General features: G+C 42.0%; 1 protein-coding gene, 1 long non-coding RNA gene and 1 pseudogene across 2 annotated transcripts in view; all 3 read right to left on the bottom strand.

Moving 5' to 3' along the window:
• LOC135513904 (tyrosine-protein kinase Lyn-like) overlaps positions 1 to 1290 on the bottom strand; it is a 13961-nt gene extending 12671 nt beyond the window's left edge. Inside the window, exon 1 of the mRNA XM_064936909.1 lies at positions 1147 to 1290. The gene's annotated coding sequence lies outside the window, so the exon portion shown is untranslated. The remainder of the gene's footprint in view (positions 1 to 1146) is intronic.
• Positions 1291 to 4886: 3596 nt separating this feature from the next.
• On the bottom strand, positions 4887 to 5719 carry LOC135513898 (uncharacterized). The gene is made up of 3 exons (XR_010451610.1): positions 5591 to 5719; positions 5383 to 5446; positions 4887 to 5211 (listed from the first exon to the last, which is right to left on the bottom strand). It is a non-coding gene; the product is annotated as an uncharacterized LOC135513898 (long non-coding RNA).
• A 4014-nt stretch (positions 5720 to 9733) lies between these two features.
• On the bottom strand, positions 9734 to 10737 carry LOC135507040 (trimethylguanosine synthase-like; annotated as a pseudogene).
• Between the last annotated feature and the right edge of the window lie 1397 nt (positions 10738 to 12134).

Below are 12134 nucleotides of genomic sequence, written 5' to 3'. Positions count from 1 at the left end.
AGAAATAATCCTCAGCACCCCCTCAGACTATACCGCAGGTGAAGAAGCTGCATGTGGAGGTCCTGGGCTGACGTGGTTACACGTGGTCTGGGATGAGGGAAATAAGCTTTTTGTGCATGCAGAACATTTCTAGGATCTTTTATTTCAGCTCAGGAAACATGGGACCAACACTTTACATGTTGCGTTTATATAATGGATGTCTGATTGTGAACCATAGCATTTGGTTGTACTAATGCACTGTTGTTGGATGATATGGGCAATGCATTAGACCATTAAGCAAGATATCTGTGATAAGAAAACAACCCTGTTGGGTCCTTTGGGTCTCAGGCTCTGGCTGTCACAAGCGTTGAGGCTGATCTTGCTTGGTTATTTATATGACAGCCAGGAAATGGCTGCAGACAGCATAGAAGAAGACAAATACAGAGGATATGTGCTACTGTGGCTTCAGTACACTTCCTCATTTGACCAGCCACTGTCTTTTGTCAGAAAAGCGAAAATCCCTCTGCATGTATTTCTGTCTAGTGTTATTTAGGTCAAGGAATATTCCATTTTCTATACGAGTTAAGTTGGTTAAAAAATGCAGAAAATGCAATTCCATTTAATAATGTTGAATGAATAAAAACACACTTAGACCATGCCTCATACACTTTAGAGGGCACAGCCCGTGTGGGCGTACACCATTGTGAAGTGTGAGCGGGGTGGTGATAGGAACCTATTGCATAGAAGTCTCCCACCGCAGACTTGTTGCCTCGGACAATGTATGAACGCTACTGGGATCAGGTTTACGAGACAAGCTGCATAGTGCAGTCTACAGTTGAAATTCATTATTTAAAACCCATACTTTGGGGCAATAATATGTCCACGCTTAAAACATCCCAAAATCCAGGCTACGCCAAGTTTGTACACACACCAATTTCTTTAGACAAAGGTTTCAGAACAATTTAAACTTGCGCACTAAACTATGTGGATCGCATCACGATTTTTTAAAACAGAAAATGTGGACTATTTTGCCAAATAAACGGACTAGCCTAGTGTCTAAAGAAATAAAAATGAAGTCATGCTTGATTTTTTTTTTAACTGCTGATAACCTTTAAACAGCTAGGCGATAGAATAGAGGTGCAATGCTATAATATAGGCTAGACTTACCTGTCAAATTTCACTAGTTATAGATGCGTTTTAGCCAAATAAAGAAAAATAGTTGTAATCCGTAACTTTCGTATGTCTTGCTCTTCATTAGAGCCGAGAATGGACTGTCATAGGCTGTTACATTCACCGTACAGAATGAGGAAATTCATATGTTAAATTGTCGGGATTTTTTTTGTTACTGTAACTTCCTGGTACAATGTTCATTCGTCCAAAGTATTTGCATAATAGCGCACAACTGAACACATTTGAGTGTCCAACATCTTCAAACATCATGCTAATTACACAGGTAATTTGAGGTCAAAGTCATATATTTACTACATACCCTTTACCTTACACTTGGTTATTTGTTTTATAAAGTCAAAGGCACTACAATTTATGAAGTGGACAGAGGGGACATTGTGGAACTACTGTCTGTGTGTTGTTATTAGTGAGAAGCAGTATGATGAAGAGTCAGCCAAAACAATATATTTATTTCACAAAAAGATACTAGAAATCAGGATGTGGCCATGTGTCTCTTGCAATTCTGCAGGGGCCAATATTTTTTATAATTGTAAATCACTCTGGATAAGAGTGTCTGCTAAATGACTCAAATGTATATCCAGTGTGTAGCTAACATGTAAACGAAAATGTCCACACAAAAAAAATGCCAATGTTGAGAACAGGGCAAAGTAAGATGGCATGGTTAGCTTTAATACAACAATAGATCTTCCAAGAAAATGTGTTCTTCGATCAAAATAAAGAGTAAAACTTGTATCACTGCAAAACTGCCAAGGCTATTCTTGACAGAGTAGCCAGCACGTCTTCAAAATAGAAGAACTATTCTGTGCATCGACATGTAAGCTTCCATTTGGCTAGACCACACTGGTCTGACAGTAACAGTTAAGGTCAAACACAAAGCCAGACTCCCCTAGACTCTGGTTATAGAGAATGAAACAGACAAAGAACGACTCACTAACTCTAATATCAAATAAATAGGGGCCATTATCTAATGTCAAATAGTATCAATTGATCAACTGATGACTTGGGCCAATGTAGCTAGCTCTATATACAGTGGCAAGAAAAAGTATAGTTCGGCCTAAATATGTCATAAAATGTGATCTTATCTTCATCTAAGTCACAACAATAGACAAACACAGTCTGCTTAAACTAATAACACACAAACAATTATACATTTTCATGTCTTTATTGAACACACCGTGTAAACATTCACAGTGCAAAAAGTATGTGAACCCTTGGAATATTTGTATTTATTTATTTCACCTTTATTTAGCCAGGTAGGCCAGTTAAGAACAAGTTCTCATTTACAACTGCGACCTGGCCAAGATAAAGCAAAGCGACACAAACAATAACACAGAGTGTGCAAAAGAGCAAAAAAGTAAATAAAAACAATATGGGGATGAGGTAGGTGGATTGGATGGGCAATTTACAGATGGGCTGTGTACAGCTGCACCGATCAGTTAGCTGCTCAGATACTGTAGCTGTTGTTTAAAGTTAGTGAGGGAAATACAAGTCTCTAACTTCAGCAAATTTTTGCAATTCGTTCCAGTCATTGGTAGCAGAGAACTGGGGCGGCAGGGTAGCCTAATGGTTAGAGTGTTGGACTAACCGAAAGGTTGCAAGTTTGAGTCCCCGAGCTGACAAGGTACAAATCTGTCGTTCTGCCCCTGTTCCTAGGCCATCATTGAAAATAAGAATTTGTTCTTAACTGACTTGCCTAATTAAATAAATAAATAAAAACTGGAAGGAAAGGCGGCCAAAGGAGGTGTTGGCTTTGGGGATGACCAGTGAGATATACCTGCTGGAGCATGTGCTATGGGTGGGTGTTGTCATCGTGAGCTGAGATAAGGCAGAGCATTACCTAGCAAAGGTCATCTGGAGCCAGTGGGTCTGGCGACCAATATGTAGCGAGAGTGGTGAAATGGTGGTGTATAGGGCTTTGGTGGTGTATAGGGCTTTGGTAACAAAATAGATGACACAGACTGCATCCAGTTTGCTGAGTAGTGTTGGAGGCTATTTTGTAAATGACATTGCCAAAGTTGAGGATCGGTAGGATAGTCAGTTTTACGAGGGTATGTTTGGCGGCGTGAGTGAAGGCTTTGTTGCAAAATGGGAAGTCAAATCTAGATTTAATTTTGGATTGGAGATGTTTAATATGAGTCTGGAAGGAGAGTTTATAGTCTAGCCAGACACCTAGGTATTTGTAGTTGTCCACATATTCTAAGTCAGAACCGTCCAGAGTAGTGATGCTAGTAGGGCGGGCATGTGCGTGCAGCGATCGTTTGAAAAGCATGCATTTAGTTTTATTAGTGTTAAATAACTGGTTGACCATCCTTTGGCAGCAATAACCTCAACCAAACGCTTTCTGTAGTTGCGGATCAGACCTGTACAACGGTCAGGAGGAATTTTGGACCACTCCTCTTTCCTCTTTACAAAACTGTTTCAGTTCATCAATATTCTTGGGATGTCTGGTGTGAACTGCTCTCGAGGTCATGCCATAGCATCTCAATTGGATTGAGGTCAGGTGTATTTTCTTCAGTTTAAGTGTTATTTAGTGTTTTACGTATCGTAGACTCGTCAACAGAGACGTTAGCATGTTCCAGAGATTTCTGTAAGTCTAGCTGACACCTCATTGAGCATTCTGCACTGTGCTCTTGCAGTCATCTTTGCAGGACCTCGACTCCTAGGGAGAGTAGCAACAGTGCTGAACTTTCTCCATTTATAGACAATTTGTCTTACCGTGGACTGATGAACATCAAGGATTTTAGAGACACTTTTGTATCCCTTCCCAGCTTTATACATGATCTATTTTGTTTGAGGCATGGATCAAATGTTATGGCCCATTTATGCAGAAATCCAGGTAATTCCAAAGGGTTCACATACTTTTTCTATGCTCAGTATACTTCTTATCTTCTAATAACAGAAAACACGGACTTAGCTTGTTATAGTAGTAGATATGCAATAAAAGGCTATAGCTAGATCTCCCACTGCTAAGTAACCAGGTCAATGTGTTATCAAATAGGTGATGGCCTGCTTTGTTACACTGCTGATAAAATACATGATGGTTGCAGAATACAATATCAATGAGGTCTACAGTATGAGGCCTGTTCCTGCTCTGGGAGCCTGTGATCTGACAGTGTGAACACATACAGCCCCAGGCCACTGGATAGCACAGAGCACAGAAATGGGAAGTCATCTAAATAAAGGAGAAGTATGGGTATTCCCAAGAACGCGTTCAGTACAGGCTCAGCAGGGCAGGCTGACGCCTGGCATCATCAGCTCTGACTACAGCTAAGTCCCAATTCTCCACACTTCAGCCAAACTATGCACTTGCACTCTACCCGTCATGGATTGAAAAGCAATGTATTGGTGTAAGCATTGTCTGGAGGGAGTTCCCACCAATGTTAAATGGGAAGTGTGCAAGTGCACACTTTAGGAGAAGGGTGGAGAATTGGGACGTAGCCTTTATCCTCCTCCTGATAAGAGGCCCTGCAGAAACCTCACACCTCTAAAGGCCTTCAGACTATTACGGTTATGTAATTTACACTGAAATATCAACAAATATAGTGCATTCGGGAAGTATTCAGACCCTTTCAATTTTTCCACGTTTTGTTACGTTACAGGCTTATTTTGGATGGATTAAACAACAAACATCCTTATCAATCTACACCCAACACCCCATAATGACAAAGCAAAAACAGGTTTTTAGAAATGTTTGCATTTCTGAATACTTTCGAATGCACTGTACATCTTGACTCAATGGTAGACGATTAGCGAAGCATGACTAGCATGCACGAAGACTGTAAATCAAAATAAGATGCAAACAACCCAATAATCCTCTACTTGTCTATCAGGGCACAAGGCGAGACCCAGATGCAGACACAGGAGGCAGATGGTTGGACTCTCTTTGTTTATTGATCCAAAAAGGGGTCGGCAAGAGAATGGTCGTGGACAGGCAAAAGGTCAAAACCAGTTCAGCGTCCAGTAGGTACAGTGTGGCAGGCGGGCTCGAGGTTAGGGCAGGCAGGTACAGAGTCCAGAAACACGCACGGGTCAAAACTGTGAGGACTAGCAAAAAGAGAATAGAGAAGGCAGGAGCACGGGAAAATCAGTGGTTGACTTGGACATACAAGACAAACGGGCACAGAGAGACAGGAAACACAGGGATAAATACACTAGGGGGAAAAAGTGACACCTGGAGGGGGTGGACAATTGAGGACAGGTGACACTTGTTCCTACCTGATACATGTCTGCATTAAGTGGCAGGAAGTACACAATATTATCGGATATCATTTTGGACAACCTGAAAATGTCAAAAGTATTAACAGTTAAGGAAAGCAACTGTGTCTGTTAGAGGGCATTTCAAGTCTTCCACAACAATATAATAGAATGCTACAATGCATGTAAATAGTAAATACTAGTGAAATATAAAAGATAGCTAACTTACTTTGTCAAGCAAATAACAGCCACCAACAAAACCAACAGTGCATCCCAAGTTCCTGCCTTTACATTCACTCCTAGCTAGTTAGCTATCAGACTGCTTGCCCTGTCACTGTCTGTCTCTGCCTCTCTGCCTTTCTGCGTGCCAGAAGAGGAAAGAACTTATCCAAGCCATGAAAACAGCCAGAGCAAGTGGGGGCATTGCTTACATACGCTATGACAGGCTCATTGTCCACCCTCCCTCCCCAAAAGCCTGGAATGGATGAGAGCCAAGCCTATGGGTTCGTAGCTTCAACCCTGCAGCACACTCTTAACACACACACCAACTGATTCATGGACTGCTGAATGTATACTTTCTCTCTTGCTTTGACTGCTCTTTTCCACATTATATCTTTCTCAGATAAGCTACACAGGAAAGGGCTGGAAATAGCCCATATTAATATATTTAGCTTTAGAAATAAGGTGAATGAAATCAATAACTCGCTAACATTCATACACTAGATGGTCAAAAGTATGTGGACACATGCTTGTCGAACATCTCATTCCAAAATCATGAGCATTAATATGGGGTAGCTCCACCCCGCTGTGCTGCTAGAACAGCCTCCACTCTTCTGGAAAGGCTTTACACTGCATGTTGAAATATTGCTACAGGGACTTCCTTCTATTCAGCCACAAGAGCATTAGTGAGGTCGGGCACTGATGTTGGGTGATTAGGCCTGGCTCGCAGTCGGCGTTCCAATTCTCCCCAAAGGTGTTCGATGGGGTAAAGGTCAGTGTGCAAGCTCGTCAAGTTCTTCCACACCAATCTCGACAAACCATTTCTGTATGGACCGCTTTCTGCACGGGGGCATTGTCATGCTGAAACAGGAAAGGGCCTTCTCCAAACTGTCGCTACAAAGTTGAAAGCTAAGAACTGTCTACAATGTAGTGTTAAGATTCCCCTTCACTGGAACTAAGGGGCCAGCACAAACAATGAAAAACAGCCCCAGACCATTATTCATCTTCCACCAAACTTTACACTTGGGGCAGGTAATGTTCTCCTGGCATCCGCCAAACTGATTCATTCCTCTCGAGAACGCATTTCTACTGCTCCAGAGTCCAATGGAGGTGAGCTTTACGCCACTATAGCCGACACTTGGCATTGTGTATGGTGATCTTAGGCTTGTGTGCGGCTGCTCTGCCATGGACACCTATATCATGAAGCTCCCGATGAACAGTTCTTGTTCTGACGTTGCTTCCAGAGGCAGTTTGGAATTCAGTAGTGAGTGTTGCAACTGAGGTCAGACAATTTTTACGCACTTGTGCACTCGGAGGACACGTTCTGTGAGTTTGTGTGGCCTACCACTTTGCAGCTGAGCCGTTGTTGCTCCTAGACATTTCCACTTCACAATAACAGCACTTACCGTTGACGGGGCAGCTCTAGCAGGGCATAAATTTGACAAACTAACTTGTTGGAAAGGTGGCATCCTATGACAGTGCCCGGTTGAAAGTCACCGAGCTCTTCAGGACGGGCCATTCTACTGCCAATGTTTGTCTATGGAGATTGCATGGCCGTGTGCTCGATTTATACACCTGTCTGCAACAGGTGTGGCTGAAATAGCTGAATCCACTAATCTGAAGAGCCGTCCACATACCTTTGTATATATAGTGTATATTAGCCACTTCTGAGACTCAATTCGATATTTAATTTGATGACAAAGCAGCAGCAATACAAGGATATAACATCTATAGAAAATACAGGAATGCTTACGGAGGAGGTGTTGCTGAATATATTCAGAGCCATATCCCTGTAATGCTTAGAAAATATCTTATGTAAAGTGTTATTGAAGTGTTGTGGTTGCAGGTTCATCTGGCACATCTAAAGCTTTTTATTTTGTGGTGTTGCTATAGTCCAGTGCTCACATTCAGTATCTAAATAATGTGTGTGAAATGCTTGATCGTGTATGCGATGTAAACAGAAAGGTCTACTTTCATGGGGACCTGAATATTGACTGGTTTTCATCTGTAACCAGTGCCTGTAACCTGGTTCAGGTTATTAAGCAACCTACCAGGGTGTTTACAAACACTACAGGAACAAGATCATCCACATGTATTGATCACATTTTTCCTAATATTGTAGAACTTTGTTCTAAAGCTGTATCCGTACCCATTGGATGCAGTGATCACAATATAGTGGCTAGATCCAGAAGAGCCAACGTTCCAACAGCTGGGCCTAAAATAGTGTATAACAGATCATACAAAAGATTTTGCTGTGACTCTTATGTGGATGATGTAAAAAATATTTGTTGGTCTGATGTGATTAATGAGGAGCATCCAGGCGCTGCACTTGATTCATTTATGAAATTGCTTCTTCCAATTATTGATAAACATGCACCTGTTAAGAAACTGACTGTTAGAACTGTTAAGGCTTCATGGATTGACGAGGAATTGAAAAACTGTACGGTTGAAAGAGATGGGGCAAAAGGAGTCTGGCTGCACATCTGACTGGCTGACTTACTGCAAATGGAGAAATAATGTGTCTGAACTCAACAAAAAGAAGAAAACTGTATTATGAAGCCAAGATCAATGATATAAAGATTGATGGAAAAAAAACATTGGAGTACTTTAAATTAAATTATGGGCACAAAGACAAATTCAATTCCATCTTTCATCGAATCAGATGACTTACTCATCACAAAATCATTTGATGTTGCCAATTATTTTAACGATAACTTAATTGGCAAAGTGGGCAAACCTAAGCAGAAAATGCCAACAAACAGTGAGCCATCGTACTCATGCATAAAAAAAACATATAATCAAAAGAAAAGCATTGTAAGTTTGAATTTTGTAAAGTTAGTGTGGGAGAGGTGGAAAACTTATGAATAAATGACAAACCTCCTGGAATTGACAAATTAGATGGAAAGCTAGTGGGGATGGTAGGGTTACCCACTCCTATACCCACTCCTATCTGTTATATCTTTCATCTGAGTCTAGAGGAAAGTCTTTGTCCTCAGGCCTCGAGGGAAGCCAAAGTCATTCCACTACCCAAGAGTGGTAAAGCTCCCTTCACTGGTTCTAACAGCAGACCTATCAGCTTGGTGCCAGCTCTTGGCAAACAGTTGGAAAAAACTGTGTTTGACCAAATACTATGCTATTTCTCTGTAAACAAATTAATAACAGACTTTCAGCATGCTTATAGAGTAGGGCACTCAACATGTGCTGCACTGACACAAATGACTGATGATTGGCTGAAGCAAATTGATAATAAGATGATTGTGAGCGCAAGCTGTACTGTTAGATTTCAGAGCAGCCTTCGATAGTATTTACGATAACCGGTTGTTGAGAAAACAAATGTGTTAGTTAGTTTTCTCAACCTCAGCCATATCATGGATTCAGAGCTTTCTTTAATGTAAGCTTCTTTCAATGTCAAACATGCAAAGTGGGGTGTACCGCAGGGCAGCTCTGTTGGCCCTCTACTCTTGTCTATTTTTACCAATGACCTGCCACTGACATTAAACAAAGCATGTGTGTCCATGTATGCTGATGATTCAACAATATACGCATCAGCAACCACAGCTAATGAAGTCACTGAAACCATTAACAAAATGTTGCATAAAGTTTTGAAATAGATGGCCAATAATTAACTGGTCCTGAACATCTCTAAAACTAAGAGCATTGTATTTGGTACAGAGATTTCCAAAAGTTTTAGACCTCAGCTGAATCTGGTAATGAATGGTGTGGCTGTTAAACAAGTTGAAGAGACTAAATAACTTGGTGTAACATTAGATTGTAAACTGTCATGGTCAAAACATATAGATTCAATGGTGGGTGAGTAGTCTGTCTGTAATTAAGAGATGCTCTGCTTTTTTGAAACCACACTCCACAAAGCAAGTCCTGCAGGCTCCTGTTTTATCTTATCTTGATTATTGTCCAGTACGATTGTCAGGTTCTGCAAAAAAAGACCAAGTTAAGCTGCCGCTGACCCAGAATACAGAGGCATGTCTTGCTCTTCATCTGCCCGGGTCTCTACCGCTCTGCCCTGGCCTCAATCACTATGCCCTGTTCTCAAAAGCCCTGCCTCGGTCTCTACCACTCTGCCTCTACCTCTACCCTGCCATGCCCGGAGTGCTGGAGTCTGGCCCGTTGCCTGACTATAAAAGCCTGAGAGCAGCTACAACGAGAGGAAAAAAGGATATCCATCTGGAGCCATCATGCTCTTGATATCGAAGACGTCTGCGCTGAGGTAGTCTGAACACCACATCCCCCCTAAGACGTGGTGCCAGCTTTAGGAAGTCTCCCTGCACAAAGTCGATGTGCTCGGCCACCTCATAAACCTGGGCGTTGTGCTGGGCCAGGGCCAGGGCCAGACGCACTGGGTCGATGTCAATGGCTAGCACTACAAGGTGGAAGGGACAGGGAGGACAGAGAGTCAGACACACAGGGAGTACCACTCAGGACAATAACTTTTAACTTATAGGATATAACAAGGGCCCAGAGATTTTCCTGGTCACATCACAGGGTCAGGAAAAACTCTCGCCCTATCTATAAAGACAAATGCAGATACAGTATAAGCAAAAATATCTAAAGTTTATATCAAACATTGATGTACCTCTCTTCACAGTGAGGACAAACTGGATGGCATTGCCTCCCACTCCACAGAAGGTGTCTATGAGTGGAAACTGTGGTCGGCTATCTTCTCTGGGGTGACGGAGAACCAGGCCTCTGTACATACACCGACAGACAGACGGGCGGACACATTTTCGGACGGACGGACAGACAGACAGACGGACAGACACATTTTCACACGGACGGAAGGACGGACAGACACATTTTCACACGGACGGACAGACAGACACATTTTCACACAGACGGACAGACAGACACATTTTCACACGGACGGAAGGACAGACAGACACATTTTCACACAGACGGACAGACAGACAGACGGGCAGACACATTTTCATACGGACGGACGGACAGACAGACATTTTCAGACAGACAGACATTTTCAGACAGACAGACAGAGACACATTTTCAGACAGACAGAGACACATTTTCAGACGAACAGACAGACACATTTTCAGACAGACTGACAGACACATTTTCAGACAGACAGAAGGACATTTTCAGACAGACAGACAGACACATTTTCAGACAGACAGACAGAAAGACACATTTTCAGACAGACAGAGACATTTTCAGACAGACAGACAGACACATTTTCAGACAGACAGACAGACAGACAGAGACACATTTTCAGACAGGCAGACAGACAGAGCCACATTTTCAGACGAACAGACAGACACATTTTCAGACAGACTGACAGACACATTTTCAGACAGACAGAAGGACATTTTCAGACAGACAGACAGACAGAGCCACATTTTCAGACAGGCAGACAGACAGAGCCACATTTTCAGACGAACAGACAGACACATTTTCAGACAGACTGACAGACACATTTTCAGACAGACAGAAGGACATTTTCAGACAGACAGACAGACACATTTTCAGACAGACAGACAGACACATTTTCAGACAGACTGACAGACACATTTTCAGACAGACAGACATTTTCAGACAGACAGACAGACAGACACATTTTCAGACAGACAGACAGACAGACACATTTTCAGACAGACAGAGACATTTTCAGACAGACAGACAGACACATTTTCAGACAGACAGACAGACAGACACACATTTTCAGACAGACACATTTTCAGACAGACAGACAGAGACACATTTTCAGACAGACACAGACATTTTCAGACAGACAGACACATTTTCAGAAAGACAGAAAGACACATGTTCAGACAGACAGACAGACACATTTTCAGACAGACAGACAGACAGATTTTCAGACAGACAGACAGACAGATTTTCAGACAGACAGACACATACATTTTCAGACAGACAGACACATTTTCAGACAGACAGACACATTTTCAGACAGGCAGACAGACACAGACATTTTCAGACAGACAGATAGACACATTTTCAGACAGACGACAGACACATACACAGACATTTTCAGACAGACAGACAGACAGACACATTTTCAGACAGACAGACAGAGACACATTTTCAGACAGACACATTTTCAGACAGACACATTTTCAGACAGACACTTTCAGACAGACACATTTTCAGACAGACAGACACATTTTCAGACAGACAGACAGACACATTTTCAGACAGACACATTTTCAGACAGACAGACACATTTTCAGACAGACATTTTCAGACAGACACACAGACACATTTTCAGACAGACAGACACAGACATTTTCAGACAGACAGACAGACAGACACATTTTCAGACAGGCAGACAGACAGACAGACACATTTTCAGACAGACATTTTCAGACAGACACAGACACATTTTCAGACAGACAGACACATTTTCAGACCGACAGACAGACACATTTTCAGACAAATTGACAGACACATTTTCAGACAGACAGACAGACACATTTTCAGACAGACAGAGACACATTTTCAGACAGACACAGACATTTTCAGACAGACAGATACATTTTCAGAAAGACAGAGACACATTTTCAGACAGA

Source organism: Oncorhynchus masou, chromosome 3, assembly GCF_036934945.1.
Source record: "Oncorhynchus masou masou isolate Uvic2021 chromosome 3, UVic_Omas_1.1, whole genome shotgun sequence".
NCBI lineage: Eukaryota > Metazoa > Chordata > Actinopteri > Salmoniformes > Salmonidae > Oncorhynchus > Oncorhynchus masou.
The sequence above is the reverse complement of the archived record's forward strand: the minus strand, read 5'-3'. Positions and strand labels throughout refer to the sequence as shown.